The sequence below is a fragment of the Pleurodeles waltl genome, chromosome 4_1, assembly GCF_031143425.1.
Source record: "Pleurodeles waltl isolate 20211129_DDA chromosome 4_1, aPleWal1.hap1.20221129, whole genome shotgun sequence".
Lineage (NCBI taxonomy): Eukaryota > Metazoa > Chordata > Amphibia > Caudata > Salamandridae > Pleurodeles > Pleurodeles waltl.
This window is the reverse complement of record NC_090442.1, coordinates 180022076-180040453: the sequence shown is the minus strand read 5'-3', so window position 1 is coordinate 180040453 and position 18378 is coordinate 180022076. Positions and strand designations below refer to the sequence as shown.

Below are 18378 nucleotides of genomic sequence, written 5' to 3'. Positions count from 1 at the left end.
ACAGATACACTCAATACTTATTTAGATTTAGATTCAAAAGAGCTCTTCACATCAACACAAACTCTAACTTCACCAAAACCGACCAATCGCACAACGCCTGCTTCATCAGTGGGTTTCAAAGTACGTTTTCTAAGTGTGCAGTCTTTTGGGTGCTGCAGCAGTGGTCTCTAACACCACGTCCCATTCTCTCACTCCACACACCACCACCCTCTGTCCTAATTCTTATTTGCAGCATTTATTGTAGACATGATTGGGCGCATTTAATATACATTTGGTTTCTACATTCACACATTCTTTCGCTGTTTTCCTATTCATGAATCTGCGATATGTTAATTTGTTCATTCAGTTCTCCTCTCACAGCTTCATATAAACATTCACTCAGCCCCCCATTGATAGACTTGTATCCTGTTCATCATCCATTCACAAAAGTCCTCTTTCCTAAACTCATCTATCGCACCAAACATTCATCTCATCATTTGTGCCATTGAATGCCATCTGTTAATATGTTATTACAAGCTGGCAGGTTCTGTGTGTCAGAGGTTCATGCCCCAGGAGGTGCTGCCATCCTTCTGAACTTGATCAAATAAGTACCATTGAGTCAGCTAAAATATGGCTCATTATTTTAGCACTAAAAGACAATTTAGTGTGTTGTGTATAGATTAAGTGAATGGTTAATTTATATTTTTACAATTAGAAACATTTTTAAGCTTTAAGAGAAATTGAGTGAACAATAAATCCATTTCGAATACTAAACAGTATGGTGTACAACTGGAAATAGGAGTAAAAAGAAATATAGATGATATAATTGACAAAGAACCTTTCACACGGTAAAAGCGGTAAAAGATTATATAACACTTAAGTTGTTAAAAAGAAGAGTAACAAAAACTTTAGCTGCAGAATAAATTAACAATATTTACAGATATATTTATTGTTTCAGCTCTCATCTCATGTCCATATCTCCCCTCAGACCGAACATTCACAGAAGTACACCACACAGAACACAACTTCATGCAGAGAACACAGGGTTGTGATCAATCTCCACTCTATTGATAAGAGCCATATTAAACACGCACTCCCAGGCCTCTATAGTGACAATTATATAATCAATTAGTGAAGAGCTTCTCCCATTGTCAAAGATCCCCGTGGCAGTACTGTCTGAGACAGTACGGCCATTGACAAAATGCAACTGGCAGCTTAACTAAAAGTCAGAGAATGCATCAGCCTTCTTAGTTGATTTGAAGCAGCTCAGAGCTGCTTCGGGAAAGCCTAAGCAGTGGTTTTCCATTATGGTCTTTCTATAGTTAATGGCATCACAGGGTTGTGTGTTAAAATTTCGACAGATCAGCATCACATACTTCCCTCCTTTATCCTCCCTGATCGACCAGCGATCAATCACTTCCTCTCTGACACTTTCATCATAAGTAATAAAATTCCTCCATATCACCTGGATCTCTGGAGACTACCCGGGTGGAATATGCACAATCACAGTATCAACCACCCCTCCACCAGGGCCCCCAAACCAGAGCCTCACATGCTGCACACTGGATGACAAGGACCGTGGCCCTACTTGGTCTGACTTGCAATTTAATTTGCATGATACCCATACAGAAAGCCCTCTGGATGGCCGCCCCTTCCTTGAGCGGATACTCAGAGAGTTAATAATCAGGAACCCATTTACACAGATTTCATCAAGGGCCCAAGGTTCTTGAAAATAACATGTATTGTATCAGTGAGTTAATTTGAGCTGGTCATCATCCTCCATTTTGCTAGCCAGGTCCACTATGTTCCATGACAGAATATGCTCATTCTCACCACCAACTCTGCCCATTGTGATGGTTTTAGACGGGTCTTTTGCAGTTACAGTAGCAGCTTTGGAGGACGGTCTGGTCATTAGTCAGTCAGACTCCTCTCTAGGGGGTACTCTTGATGCACTGGCCAATGCTGCTTCTATCCACGACCAGTCCTTAGACTCATTCTCCGCCTCTTTCAAACCTGAGTTTATAATCTTGATTGACCTGTCGCTTTTACTCATAGGCACCTCAGCCGCTGGTCTGTGGCTAGGGTGGCATTCGGGACAGGATTTAGGGACGTGCTGCCTGTATCGCTCTTTTGAAGCTACTTCTTCTTGATTGAAATCTGGGAAGGGTAGGACATCAACAGGAAAATCATCTATGTGGCTGGGGACCTGCCTAGCAATACCAGGCAACCTGAACTCAACTTTAGAAGAAGAGGAAGGAGGAGAGGTGGAAAAAGTGGAGGAATGGGCATAATTCCCTCCCGGTTCTGGCAGCGGTTGCTTGTTCTCTAATTTCACTATCTTCATGTCACCAGACGAAACGACTGTAAGCTCACAAATTGCATAAAAAAGAGTTAACAATCTTGATTGATTTAAGGGAATGCGCAGAGATTGACAGATTCCAGACAACCGTGAGATATTTTTTGATCGAGTGAAATGCCAGTAGTGCCAGAAGTAGGACCACTGTTTGTGGAGTAGTCTTACGCACTATCTCCTAAGCTAACAGATATCTGAGCTAAGGGATTAAGGATGAGAGACAACACAAATTCCGTGGTGGTACTCACACCTGAGCTTAGGTTGGCCAACACTTGCGCCCTGCACTGGAGACACGGCACTGCGGGGCTCGGTGACCACGACCAGCTGCAGCAATTTAAGAGCTCTTTTCCTGGGCCCACTTTTCTTCTTACGTTTTCTTATCGTCTTCGGCAATACTGGGTGCACTTCCTCTCCATTCAAATGTTCTGAGCTTTGGCTGTCCTCGCTTTGTGGGGGTAGATCACCTCAGGGAGCCCCATGCCATTTGTGTTGCTACCATCAGAATCACAAGCAGCCGCGCTCTCCGCTGCAACTGCGCTCTCTTGGATATTACTTGAGGCCAATCCATTGCTGGTGCATCCCTTGGAGGTGGAGAACAGCCATGTCAAGGAACACACTGGGAAAGTTGGATCACTCCTCGTCTTCTTCTTTGATGTACCCTTCGTCCTGATGTTCACCCGTCCCACAGCATCGCCTCTACTTTCGTCCGCACCCTGCAGTATTCCCCAGTTTACACAGTACTCTACCTGGGAGCCCAAGTGCACCGGTCTCTAACTTGGTCTTACTGTCCTCCACGGCAGAGATAGAGTTAGCAATGCTGGCAGAAATGAACAATCTTCGGGAATCAAACACACCATGGGAGCCTAATAGATGCTAATCGTCATCAACAAAGAATACTAAATGGAATAAATAAAGCATAATAGAGATTAAAAAAAGGGCGGGAAAGAGTAAGTCTTAATGGCACTGCCAGCAGATGACAACCACAAAACCCCAGACTAGCCCCCATTCCTTAATTTGGTAATACAAAACACTATAATTGAGCAGCAGCGGACTCCTCCTATCTCTGGACACCGGTGCCATTGCACCTGCTGCACCTTGGAAGCTGGCCTTCCTAGTCCTGTTTCACGCTCAGGATGTGGCGGGTAAACAAATGAATTGCTGCGTCCACTGGCACGAGAGCTGAGCTGGACTCCTGGGCAGAGGCGCACCTGTGGCGCACAGGTCGCGAGCAGCCTGCCCGGGATTTAAGCGGGCCCCTCCCACGGAATGCAGTCGCTGGGCCTGGAGAGCAGGTCTTGCCCTTTTAAGCAGAGTCGGTGAAGGAAGCAAGGTGGAGGCGGGGCGGGCCCAGGTAGTTCCACCTGTCGTCTGGGCTTCTCTGGAGACCGTTTATAAATACAGACCTCGATGGCCGGCGGAGACTGCAGAGAGGGCTGGAGGTTCGTGCAGGAGGCCGGCTGTGGCAGCTGCGTGACAGCTGCAGGGGGCGCCTCCTGACACCAGCAAGGGAGTGAGGCAGAGGGCAGTAGCCCTGAGTGATGCACCTGTCTGCAGGAAGCGACCAATCACCGCGTTCAGCATCCGCGGGGGCTCCAGCCACACACCTGGCACTGCAGGCGGTAAGACAACCAGCACTGACTGAGCACAAGTGCACTGAGGGAGGGGTGAGCGAGCCTGCTGCCGAAGTGCCATGACCCGAGCCTTGACCTCGGCTTCCCTGCGATGTGTGATTCCGAGCCAGTAACTTAATGTTGTCACACAACGGCAGGATAATGCGCCAAGTTGGTGTCACCGGTCCGCGAGAGGTTCTTATTTGGCTAGTTTTACATGTACACTTCCCGTTAGTTGGCATTCACAATTTATAGAAATGACTTCCAAGTTTTTCCACACGTCTTTGTTGAAGAAGCCCGCTACAAAGCACAAAATAGGATAGTCCGGCAGTGACATCTGCCCTTGTGCAGTTACACGAATTGTTCACACTCCTTGAGCATACAGTTATTGGCTTCTCTGTTGACTATCCTGAGTGAAGAGCGTGTCAGAGTTTGTCTTTTGTGATACTAATGTCGTGTCACGCTGGACTGAGGCTCGCACCTCATTTCTGGTACACCTGTGGCATTTAACTTTTGAACACAATTGTTGTGACCGCTGAGGGGGTCAAAGGTTTTTCGGCCCTCTGCCAAACTGTCGACCCATCTATTCCCTCAGTCTCTTTATCTTCGCCCTCTTCCTTCCCTAAGGGTACCTGCCCTCTCCCTTAACTGACTCCTCCGAATTATTTGCTTCTGTGCACTATTAAGTAGGATAGTTCAGCGCTTTCTGTGCTCGCTGTTGACATCTGGAGTGTCCTAGTTCACAAGTACGAAGACCAGTGCATCATTGCATCCTTCTGAGGTTTATATAGTGACTTGTGCTAAATTGGCTAATAGCTTTGTTGGTTATTTGCAGAATTTAGCAGAAACAAAAAAGGAATATGGAGCGCTATAGAAAGAAATAACATGTCATGCCAGCCTCTGCACAAGGTGTCGTGCGTGTAGCGAGCGTTAACGTAAGCAGTTTATTTGCAGCAGTGACAGTCTGCATCGGTGCAACGTGATGTCTGGCAATAGCGCCTCTCAGCACATTAGCTCTACCGTGTACGCTATTCAGTCTAATAAATGGACACGTAGTAAATGCAACTGAGTTTGACCTTTCAAGAAACGTCTGTGGTCCGACAGTCAGCCGCGTTCTTCAGTGTGCGAGATGTGTGCGCTGAGGCAGATCTGCTGCATTGTGGTTGGTTGTGGGACGAGGAGTCAAACATTAACAACATCTACAGGAACGTGCGCGGCTATTAGAGCTGGTTTCACAGCGCTTGACCTACATACGGCACCTCCCACGCACACACACAAAATGAGGTCCAACTAGAGCTTGATGTCTGACGCATTTTATTAGCATATCTTTTTTGACACCAGTGTGGAATACTTTGCAACTCTTGAGATTTCACTAACCTGTCCAAAGACGTTCTTTTTTCCACGCAAAAATGTAGTAATATCTACAGAAAATAAGAACGACTGGGGCACACGATACGAAGGTAGAAATGGGATAAAAGGGTTTTGACTGAGTGTAGTAAGTCTGGCCAGATGCACCAGAGAGGTGTGCAGATCTCGCTTCCACTGATGAATCTTGTGTAAGACTTTGACCACGCACAGGCAGCCCCCTTATGCTAGCAGAGCCAGACATTGGCCTGGGGTCACAGGAAATAAGGGAGGCATAAACGTTCTTCTGCCCAAGAAAACAGTTTTATCTCAGCTCGAATTCTTTTTTGCAAGGGTGCTGTTTCAAATACAGGAGAGACTAGGCCTGTTTTTGAGACGCATGGCCACCATTCATTATTGTTTTCAAGCCATTACCCCGTTTAAAAAAATACATATTTTACCTGACCGTGCCGATGACAATGAACGAAAGATATATTTTTAATCATTTTAATGAAGGCAACGTCCATTGACTTTTTACATTTTTTCACTTCGTGTTCTAAGCTCGAAAGTTCTTTTAGTTGTGAAAGAGATACATTGTAATTACATTATACAGTTTACTACACCCGGAAGCTCTTTGCAGTGATCTGCCCACTTCTCTCGAACCCAAGGTCCGTGGTTAATCCAGTCAATTACAGGTTATAGGGGTTAGCCTTGTGTTCCCAAGGAAACAGTCCCGTGTCCAGTTTCTCTGGTGTAGAATACATTAACAGGAGTTAGTCATAATCATTAGTGGGAGCATTTGAGTTTGCAAAATGATTGGTGAGTTGAATAGCATCGAAGAGATTAGGTGTTGTTTGGTAGCAGGGATATGGTTTTAGATAGAACATAGATGGTGATCTTTGATATGACTTGGGGGCCTTTTGGTAGAATATAAAGGTAGGGATTAAGGCAGGGAGGCATGTGATTTAGGACAGGCTATACTCAGAGGGAGGAGCCATGCAGAGGATAGAAGGTAAGGGGAGGACGTTCAAAAGAAAAAAGGAGAGGGAACAATCTAAAGTTTTGGGTCCAGGACACTTTTTTTTATGCAGGGGTTTAGAGTAGAGTGAGTCTTTTTGAGGTAACGCGTGTGACTCACAATAGGTGAATATGCCGTGATCACAAGTATCTATAGCATGTCACACTTTTTCATGTTTTCCTGGCTCCACGTTGGTGTGCTTGTAAAAAAAAAAGATTACAACTTTGAGGTTGCATATCTTCTTAAGTCATAGTTATTATTCTTTAACTCCTGTTTCTTCAGTGCATGGGAGGTATATTTAATGTAAATAGTTCTGAAGTCAAGCATCAAAGGAAAATTAAAAGGATTTTTATCAATGAACCAATACAATTATTTTTAGTGCCTACAAGTAGGGGACGTGAGGAGGTTTACTTTGTGTTGTCTCTGTGGAGGCCATGCCAATATCTGCAGGTGACAACTGAGATTCCTAATAATTCTGATATTTTGGGTTCTGATTGCTGGCCACTCAAGGCAATTATTCTTCAGTTGAAGCCCTATTACCCATCCTCTTTCAACAGTTCTGGTGCTTTGAGTGTTCTTTGGCTTAGAAACTTGTAGATTCTCATGCCACGTTTCCTGCAAACTTCGTTTCAAGATCCAAGTCATGGTGTGAAAAGGTCAGATGATGCCAGGGTTCCGAGACTGCATCACAGACAGAATTTTTGAGATCTTTAAAAAGTTGCATAAGGAAAAGCAAAACAACATAGTGTGTTTATATTTATATATGTATATAATTATTTATATATATTGATACACATACACTGAGTGTTGTTGGTTTCAGTAATAACTTTAATGGTGTTTGAATAATCTGCAAGAAACGTAAAAAAAAAAAAAGCCTCAGCTTCTTCATGGAAAGTTTGTGTCGATCTATCAAGCATGGGCTAAGGAGAAGAGGGAGAGGCCCAAAACATTGATTTTCCATGTTATTCCCATAGGAAGCTTACAGAAGTATCTCCGATACAGAAAAAAGGATGAATGGACGTGAAAATGTTGCAGCAGGCATGACTGGCCTCAGGGACTAAGTGCACGGGGGCAGAGTAGGGACCCTTAGACCCTTCAGGCACCCCTCCAGGAGGCCAACATTTTAAAAAGTAATTTTGGTGACACAAATACTGCAATACTCCTACTGTAACCATCACAGCCCTCTTTAAGTACCACAGTACCTTCCATTCAAACCTCAGCCCCATGGTATCACGGTTCCATGCAAGCTCCCATTGGGAAGCTTGCACAGTGCTGCAGTGCCATGGGGCTAAAGCTTGATTGGTGGGTACCCCGAGAGTACTGCAGTGTCCAATGAAAAACAAAAAAATATAAAAAAAAACAAAATGTAGCTTGGGCACCTGTGGTGGGCTGGGCGTCTGCCGGGGGTTGCCAGCTGTGGCGGGGTTAGGTGCAGGGCCTGGCAAGAAGCCAGGTCCTGCTGCCAACCCCTGATGCGCACATCCAAAGGCGATACGAGAGGAGGAGTTGGCTGAATATGATTAAAACCCCTTAGAAATTCACTGGAAAATATCAAAGGTTAATGTGATTTTACAGGTAGGTATGTAATAAAATTTTACATTACGTTAAACAAAACACAGAAATTCATTGAAAAAAACAAAGGTTAAAGTGATGTGTAGTTAAATGAGTTAATAAGATCCCAACTCACGTCAAATCTGAGTAATTCATTGAAAATAACAAAGGTTAAACTCACGTTATATTTAGGTGTTGGATTAAGACAAATACTAACATGTAAAAACCAAAACACTACTTAAATTCACCACTTGTAGTTTACTGACCTAACTATAACCTGTGTCCCTGGCATGCTGTTCTTATGACCTTACATATTCCAACACACATGGCCCTTTAAATGGCATTTCTGATGATATCACTGACATTGTAAATTACATATTACTGATGCAGAGGCAAAAAGGCTGTTGGGAGGTGGCACTTGCTGTATACCCTGACGGGCCCATTTATGAGGCGGAATTGTGGTCCCTGACCCCAATGTGTCAGTGCACTGAACCTCTTCTTCTTGTTTCACTGCTACACTCTCTTCCATGTACTGTATAAAGCATGTTTTTTGTGTGTAATAGGGAGCATGGTGTGATTTTGAGCTAGGCACATACAATGTAGGTGCGACCAGAACAACCAGGGCCATGTGTATGGTTACAAAATACAGCCTCGTGTTGTTAGTCTTATGATGAGGCCCTTATGGTCTTGCTGGATGCACATCATTTGTATCTGCTCATCTTAAGTTTTTGCCAAAATGACCTCACTCTCTTATCCTTTCTCAGTAACCATGTGAGGACACCAGTTGGTTAGTCCACGTTCTATCCCAAAAAGATAAGAGCTGACCAATTTTCTGTTAGACATACATTTTCTATAGTTCTTCTCAGAGTTCAATTTGAACGTAGTATAAATGTAATCCATGATGAAAATACTCCAGTACTTAATTTAGGTGGAACAGACTGAGTACCTGTGGAACCAAGAGTCGGAGCAAAATGAAATGTTGCTTCGGCCCCCTCCTATTTGTTGCTTGTCTCCACCACACATTCCGTGTTGCTTCCCCCACCTGCCTTTTTTTTTTCAAAACTGCTTCCACCCTTATTTTTAATTAACTCATCAAACTTGGATTGGTAAATAAAAAGAAAAAAACACTCCCATACAGATCATTTGAAGGCGCTTGCAAGCGTGGTGCGTGCCCCTACAAAATGATGCAGCCACAACATTTATTGGTATCTTCATTCCTACAGAAGAAAGTTTCATTAATTGCCCTTGTGCAGAGTTTGCAAATCTTCGAAGGGAGCACCTATTTAATAATGTAGCAGGAAGGGGTGTGGGCAGGAACTGTAGAATACCTTTCACCTACAGATGCTCGCATTATCTTGTTTTCTCTTCTTAGGTTTCATAAAGTCCGCTATGAGGCATGGAACTGTAGCAATACTACCACTCTTCAAAACATTGTAGACTTAGCATAAAAGGCATTACAGTAACAACTGTTACTTTTAGTGTATGCTTTTCAAATGATTGTACCTACCTAGGGAGAATACTACGTGGAGTGACACCGACACATAATGAGCTTCTATTGAAGAGTGTGTGTTCAATGTGCTTTGAGGGCATTGTTTTGCTGAAATAAAGCTGAATTGAATTGACACCCACACTAAAGCTCAAGGCCAAGAAGACAGGTGAACGTGATACTGAGAAAAGATAGTTTTGAAAGGCTTTGCAGAAGGATAGTTCATGAGAGATAGAATGGAGAGAAAGGGGAAGCCATTCTCCAACCATGAAGGACTGTCCTCTGCGTCTTGCACGGCGAAGCCTCGGAATGGTGACTATTATGGCAGATGACGAGTTTAAGGGTCTGGAGGGAGGTAGTGCTTGGTTCTTTTAATCAAATACTTGGGTCCCTCATGGTAAAAAGCCAGATGTAGTATAGTAAGGGCTTTAAAAAGAATCTTCTTTTTGACTGGTAGCCGATGAAGCTACCGCAGATACTGAGAAATATGCATCCTCCATGGCATACCTAGAATCAGGTGGGCAGCTGCATTTGAACCAGCCTCATTATTGGTCAGCTTGTCAGGGAGACGAACATAGCGCCTGTTGGCATAGTCCAGTCTTGAAGTAATCAGGGCATGGCCCACTGTCTTATGTGTCGTCAGGAGAAGGAGATCCAAAAATATTTGGAGAGATCCCAAGCAAGTTGAGGCGACACAGGTAATTTGAACAGAAAGACAGCTTGCCATCAGTTTTTATCCCTAGATTCCTAGCTAATGAAGTGGGTCCCTGGGTGAGGGCAGGTAGATCCCCCCTGCCACCAATTAAACAACCATTCAACTTTTAAATGACCGAACAGAAGGATCTCTGTTGTATCCATTTTGCATAACAATTGTCTCTCTCTCCCAGCCAATGCAAAGCAGCAGAGAGGCAGGTTTTATACACCTCAGTTGGGATATAGGAAGAGGGGTCGATTGTCATGATATGCCGAGTATCATCAGTGTAATAAACAGTCTTAAGCCCACAATCTTCTATTAATTTGGCCAGGGGGACCAGATAGATATTAAATAACAGAGCTGAACGAGGAGCTCTGAGACACCTTCCTTGCTGATGATGAGCAGGGGGCTAGCCACACTACCTGCTCTCTCTATTTAAGAAAGGATTTAGGCCAGCCACAGGCCACCCAACCCATACCTATCTCAGAGAGGTGCTGTAGTGCAGTGCTCCCCAACCTTTTTATCGCCGCGGACCGGTAAATGTTTGATAATTTTTCCGTGGCCCGCTTGTTTTGATTTAATAATTTTAATTTAATTGTATTTAAACATGCCTTCAAGATTTGAAGTTCCTCGGGCGGCCCGGTGCCGATTGATCCACGGACCGGCACCGGTCCGCGGCCCGGGGGTTGGGGAACACTGCTGTAGTGGAATGGGTGTGAGACTGTACCAAATGCTGCAGCTAGATCAAGTAGAATGAGTGCGGTCTTTTCCCCTTTGTCCAATGGAATTTTTATGATCTCAATCACCTCCAGAAGAGCTGTGACTGACGAAATCGTGACTGAGTATAGTTTAAATGGGCATTGCTTTTAAAGTATGAAGTCAACTGAGTCTCAACTAATCTTTCAAAATTTTGGATGCCGCAGGCAAGAGAGATATTGACTGAAAATTTGCCAACACCTCTGGGTTTGCAAATTGTGTTTCTTTAGCAAGGGGACTACTTTAGCCCTTTTCCAGCCAAGAGGGACTCTCAAAGAAGTAAAAAAAACAATTAAAGAGTTGCTGAAACACTGGCGCAATGACCTCGCTAGCACTTCTAAGGATAGCTGGTGGACACGAATCACCAATGCATACACATCTCTTGCATGGGGGGGGTGCACAAAGACAAAAACCTGCTTGCAAGTCAAGGTTTCTCTAAAATACTTGTGAAGTAATAAACTATGTGCCCTTATTTCCTTCCATTGCATTGACATCTAGGTGTTAGGCTCCAGTTGGCTCCATTCCAGGATGATACTTGAACAAATAAAGAAAGCCTCTCTCCGCCTGCAGGTTGCATGCACTGATTGGAATGCAGACAATGTGCAGGTGCTACTGAATTGTGTCCCAGTGTCAGAAATGGCACCAGGACAAATTCAGCATATTTCTGTGGGTTGGCCAGGTCCCAGATGTGACCTGGAAGCATGTGCCCGACCAGGGATCCCCCCTACCTTCCAGCACTGATCAAGAGGCTTCATACGGCATTGATTAATATCGGATGTCAGAAGTGAGTGACCTACATGTGGGTAGATACGGCTGTAGGTCCTTTTGTAGTAGGTCCCTTTCTTTCCAATGCTTCCTCTCTGCACTGGTTTCAGTCATCTCGACTGCTGCACAGTCTTTCTGCTCGCTTTCTCACTTACACCTCTTCACTCTATTTTTTCTCTCCATCAAGCCTCATGTGTCTCTCAATCACTGTCATTCATCATTCCTGTCTGTATGCTTTGCCCAGCTCCACCCACCGATACACACATCCAGACATCTGTCCATTTACCCAGCCACCCACATTGCCATCCACCATTTTTCCGGCTGTTTGTCTAATGACATCCATCTCTCTGGCTATCACCACTTTCCTAACAGTCTCCCTCTCTTGCATGCTCTCTCCCTCCTTGCCCTCCCCTCTGTCTTCAACCACCACCTGTCTATCTCCTGTACACAAACAGTAAGGTCAAGTACCACTTCTGCCAACAACCCCTCCCCAATAAAAATTACGCATTGGCAATGTCAATCGTAATCACCTTTACATACAAGTTTAAACCTATTTATTGGTGCAACCCAATCCCAGCGAATTTCCACTTTTTCAAAGTGTGTCTCTCTGGGCCGGTTGGCTCGGCTAATTGTAATTAATTCCTGGGTGCTGGCGATCTTTATAACAGCAGGATGTTAGTAAAAGTCTTGATGCTCTTCAAGGGATCTCTTTACCTCTACCTTGGGTTTCTTGCATTTGTGGTCATGCATCATTTAACATTTCAGTCACGTTAGTTACTGTGCTAAGCTTATTTATGGTTTCTGCCTATATTCACATACTTGTCAGCAGTTTGGGCAGCTGAAAAAGAGATTCTGATAAGACCAAGTGAATTAGTTACCCGATTACTTCACATTAGAGGCATTTTCATGTGGATAGAAGATGAAATATAACCAGTTACACAACGACACACCCACACCATTATCCATTCCTTGTAATCAGCAACTCTTTAAAGAAAGTAGGAATACATTTGAGTTCATTCAAAATGTCCCACCCCCCCAATGTTTGTAAAAATGGCAAAATGTTTTGTCACTCCCTAGCTCGGCGTGGATGGCTCTGTGCTAATCCTATGATTAAAAACTTTGCTAGACGTTTGGGGTGAGCAGATTCAGAGTGTCGCTGGTGTTGCAGTGTCCTTCATGCAGAGGAGCTGCTCTCTTTCTAAACTTGGGAACTACCCAGAGTTGCCTGCTTCATTTTTTGTGTGTGAGTGTGTGTGTTTGGTTGTTTTGGTGCTACAATGCTGGTGTTAAACAAATGTTGCAGGAAGTAGAGCATTCCACAAGAATATACTGAAACACCTCTGGATGCCCTTTAGTTTCTAAGTGTTCGAAATAATTATACTAACACAAATATTCATTATAGTGCACAAATGTTTTACTATTTGTTAGGTCTAGTGTGATTTATAGGTAATTTTAGAAAGCACATTACATACACCGTATTGTACAATAAATAATGTCCAAGTGGGTTATTTAGCAGTTGATACAGAGGGTACTTTGCTACACATGTTGCGGAAAAGCCTGGCAGTGCCAAAAAGAAAAAGAAAAACAAATGGCTCCCACATCCTGGAAGTTAATTTACAGGGTTTGAGTGCCAATAGTGTTTTGAAAGTTAGTTTTTCAAAAAGAGCCAAGTGTGCTGAGTGGCCGCATGAAACATGATGGGCGCTCTGCAGCCTTACTGCACCTTGAGAAGAGCCACTGTGGCGGCTCCTCTGAAGGCACAACAAATATGACATCCACCAGGATGATGGCGATTTTGACTTCTGTCATGCTGGTGGGGCCACCTTACATTTGGGTGCCTGGGAAATAGAGTTGCTATATGCCAAATCTCACATGTATTCCTCAGGGGCATTTAGCACTCGATTTACCTCTGTACTTAAAAGGAGCACCAGAGACACGAGGATATTATGTTCTGTTAGGAACTATAACGCGCATATTCACTGGAGTTACTTGGCGCTATGAAGTGGAGGTGGTATTTCTTTTCTACTCCCTAAGTCGTGTGCTCATCTGAGGTCAGCCTGCACCTCTTGGCAGAATTGTTAAGCAGGATGTCTCTCCAGAATGCTGGGCACGCTGAGGCGTACAGTTTGTAACTTTATTTTCTGCTGGTAAGTATCCAACTCTAATACAGGAATAGTACTCTTGCAATAGGCCTCCAAATGAAAACTTAATAAAGCACTGTTCTTTCTAAAGTGCCCGTAAGTACGGGCGTGGTGTTTCTTGTTTGCCAAAAACTGGCATCTTTTTCAGCTGGCAGCAAAATAGTGAATATCAGTGGAATCCATTTTGGGACCAACTCCGTTGCATAGTGGAGACCAGGCTAACCTATGGCGAGGCACCACACAGTTATGTTTTTTTTAAAAATTTCGTGGCACATATGAATGATGTCTGAGGTAAATAGCCTCCTTTTATACATTATAGTCTCAGAGGGGTTTCTGACCATAAAGAGAAATGCGTCGGAAGGCCGGGTTCCTTTATGAGGCCATGGAACTCCGAGGTGACATGCACGCTCATCTCAATATACAGCAGTCAGTATATTAATCCTTGTAATCGGAGCCAGTCCTATGATTTGAAGGGCCCTGGGCAGAATAGGAACATGCGAGGCCCCTCTAATTTGCATAAGATGTAATATCACAGGGAGTGACATCAATTGCCAATTCATTTTCTGGCATTGTTGAAACAGCTTTGCACGAAGCTACTTATCTAGCATGGATATCTGTTAAATGACTACAAATACAAATAATAAACCTAATAAAATATGTACAAATATTTTAAAGCTCTGTTATGTGGAAATACAATAATGTAATCTGGATGGAAAAGCTAGGCCTCGTTCTCTCTTAAACTGATATTTTCACTCCAATGTACTAATTGTTCCCAGATTAGTGCATGATTAAAATTACAAGACAGACTGCCCCAGAGCTATGCGATGGGTCTTCAAGTGACTCATCAACCCTCCTGTTGCGCCCGTGAAGTTGGATGATAGGGTGTGTGCTTATCAGCATTCACGGGCAACCAACACAGAGGATTACATGCTGGTTTGGGTGAGTGGCCTGCAAGTGCTGCAGCAAGCAACAGGAAGAGCAGATTGCAGAAGATAAGAGGGCAAGATGGCATGGACAGGTGGGGTGGGTAATATGTTGGCAGGCAGGAGCACCAAAGGCTGGATCTCACATGCACATTGACCGCATAAACACCGCAGTTACTCACAAACTCCATTTGCAAGAGATGCAAACAGCTAAAGTAACCTAAAGATATAAGTAGGAGGTGTCTAAAAAGGGACAGCAATTTGAATCCATGGAAAAAACTGCAAAAAGTTACACTGGAAGCTAAACAGCCAAGTAGTAAACTAAAGCAACAAAACAAGAGGGACTTATGGCAGACTCAGTGCAGTTTTCCCCTGTAAGGAAATTAATTCTAGCTACATGGAATATGTAGGTTGGGGGAGGAGGTGTTTGACTTTAAAAATAAATATATAATCGCAGAAAGAGTTTAAAAAATAAGTTACATGTCCCTAATATCTGAGAAGACACATGCCAAATTGTGAAAGTTTCAGACCCATGTCGCTCAAGTCATATTTAGCTTAGGAAGTTAAACCCACATTGCTCTTTTCCTGAGGTAAATCACTGATTCTTGGTGAAAGACACAATACAATCCAAGACCCTTGCAAGACCATTTCCATCATCCATAGGTTACTTCGGTCATGCCCCAGGCTACCTAACCAAACACATTTGGTCCTTCAAACCTCGGATACATGATTTGCCTCCCCAGCACCCACTACTGACATAGGGTCAGTGACTGACTGATCACTACATGTGCATTGATGTACTCTGGAATGTCCCCCAGTCGGCCCCTTGCCACAGCCCAATCTCCTATACCCTCACCCTTCTCCTCCCCTCCCAAGCAAGGACAATTCTAAGTGTGCTGCTTTTAGGCAGAACTTTCCCCAGGCCTCACTGTCACTTCTTAAGGCTTGGGATAATTTGTTGTTGGAAGAAGCTCACATCATACTGTGTTTGCAGAGTCCGGCCCATTGTCATTCTGCACAGGACAATGATCCCGCTGACTTTGTGAGCATGGCCAGACTGACTGTGTATCAACCTTTTGGGTTGTGCACCAGCAGTCCAGTCAGGGGGACAAGTGTATCCATAGTAATAAAAAAAAAATCATCCCAGCAGCTGAAGCTGGCCTTAGGATTGTTGGTCAATTGCTGATTCTTTGCCTTGTCTAACCGAAATGTCCCTTCCTTGGCCCTCTTTCATGGAAGCCTACTTTCCGTTATCACTATGCAGGACATTTTACACTCGCAGAGACATCGGAAGATGTTTTCTGGTGACTTTGAGACTATTATTCAGAGAATGCATTTTTTAGTTTTTCATTACACAACTACCTTCTCTAAATCAGACCCTAAGAAAAGACATACTAGGATTGCTGGATAAGGTGCTTACTGGGTATGATTAATGTGACATATTGTATTTGAGTTCCAGTGCCTTTACCGTCCCCTGGAGTAAGCCTTGACTGCTCACTATTGCCATCTTTGGTGAAGACAAGATTCCAAAATGAATAACTCTTAGTATCGAAAAGAAATAAAATAGTTTCAACTTCTGCAACAGCAATCATAAGCAAAGGTTTCTACTACAGATGCTGCCACTTAACCAGCTATTGCCCCTAACCCAAGGTAAAGGTCTCACAATATACTTCTGCTTTTTTCCTGTTGTATAAAAGTATTGGTGTAGCTTAAATACATGCCCAATACAGATAGTGAGTGCAGTAAAAAGCACGTTGAGAGGACCCCTAACAAGATGGGCAATTCACTGGAGTGGGCAAACGCCACCAATAGATGTGGCTGAGGAGTACATTTTGACTAAAGAACTTGGAGGCTTTACAAATGATCCTGGTTTTACCATCTTAATCCAAGATGCTGGAAATAAAGAACGAAGTATAAATGTGAAAATTACCATACCCTGCCATTTCTATTGGAAGGGTAGTTTCTTGGCCCTGCCAGCAGAACCACTGTCACCACAATTGTGGTCCAGGAGACATAATTTGTAATCTCAGCCTTCCCATGTGGCTAACCTGTATGCTGTTTGGCAAGCACTTCTTGATCTTATTTCTCTCCTCCTGTTTTGTATCAGGAATGGGCATCTTTTTAACAGTCTAAAAGCTAGCAAGCGTATGTGGTGTAAAAAATTAAAACCTGGGCTGAATATTACTTTGGGGTTTCAACAGTGCCCAATCTCATCATCTATTCGAGAAAAAAATGCAACAGGACCATAAAATCAGAGCCTTTGGAGCATGCAGTACTGCATTGCATTCTCGAGGTCTTCTTTTTTAAAATTATTTTAAATTATTTAACTTTTATTCAAACAGTAAAACATTCTGGATGTCCCACCAGTATTCCCAATTGTATGCAATCAACAGATATTAGTCAAAGAGTCAACACAACGTGTATCCCAAAGACAAGTAGAGCAAGAAGTACACATGAAAAGTGCATCTAACCAGACACAGATACTATGAACAATAAACAACAAGCCCTGAACAGTAAACTGTTCCCTCTCCACTTCTGCATCATCCATTTGGTTCAGCAGGGGTAGCATGACACCCCCTTTGTCCCAAGCCACTCATGTGGACAGACCATACCCCAATTCCCACTTTCATTGCATTTTCCCCTACGTCATAAAGGCTAAGTCTGTCAGAGATCTAGCCTCCACCCCCAGGGAGGTCAACTGGACCCTGCTTCCAACCTCTAAGCCCTGGCCGAGGCAAAGGTTCCCAGATCTGATTGTAAAACTTAATCTGGTCAGTCATCCTATAAATGATTCTTTCACATACAGCTATTTTGGACATCTCCAACAAACAGAGTACCTTATCTGGGGCTATCTGCGTCCTCCAACACTCTAAAATGCAAATCTTCACTGTTGCAAAGGCCATCACCACCCACCTTTTTCTGTGCTTAGAATAAAGCACTCCTTCCAACAGATTATGAAGTAGCGCTAGGCTAATGACAGAGGCTAGTGTAATGTAGTCCAGTTCCGCAAGCACAGTCCACACCTCATTCCAAATGTACACCAGCCTAGAGCAACTCCACAATATGTGGACCATGTTGCAGCCACCTTCTCCACATCTCAAGCAGAGAGTGTGTGGCAACAGACCAGCCGGGTGTAGTTTAGTAGTAGACCAATACCAGTTATGGAGTAGTTTAAAGTATGAAAATGTCAGTCTGTATTCCCATAGCAATGAGCCATGAGATAACAATAGTGCAGACCAGGCCTCTGAGAAATATTTGTGCCTCACCATGCACTGCCAGTGCTGTTTGGAGTCTGCTAGAGTCAGCTGGGAGTACAGACAGTCTATGAGGAGTCCACAGAAACCTCAGTATATCCCCCTATAAAGAACTCCATGTGTCTAGGTGTGAATGGATCGTGGAAGCAGCAGGAGGCAGAGGGGACTTTGCCAAGGCACTCCCCAAGACAGTGCACCATTCAAGTATAGTCCCATAACTGCTGTTGCCCTACACCAAATTTGGCCCTCAGTTCTGGGAAAGATGCAGTATTGACCCCGGAAAATAGTTGATCAACGGTGTGTATTCCTTTTTCTTCTCAGTGTCATCACATCACTGTCCTGCTGCTTATGAACAGAGGCATATTGCACCAAAGGGCGGGGGGAAAAGGGGGGCAAAGCATGGATCCAGAGGTCAGTGTGTAGTAGACAGTATGACTGTTTCCATACCAGGTGTGTGTGCTTAAATGCGTAGAAGGTATTGAACCCTTTCCACCAGCAGATAAG

At 43.8% G+C, this 18378-nt stretch overlaps 1 protein-coding gene across 2 annotated transcripts in view; it reads left to right on the top strand.

Annotated features, from left to right (window-relative positions):
* Positions 1 to 3748: 3748 nt before the first annotated feature.
* SVOPL (SVOP like) overlaps positions 3749 to 18378 on the top strand; it is a 244704-nt gene continuing 230074 nt past the window's right edge. Inside the window, exon 1 of one of the 2 annotated variants that reach the window (XM_069227985.1) lies at positions 3749 to 3951. The gene's annotated coding sequence lies outside the window, so the exon portion shown is untranslated. The remainder of the gene's footprint in view (positions 3952 to 18378) is intronic. The other variant, XM_069227984.1, reaches the window with a different exon arrangement.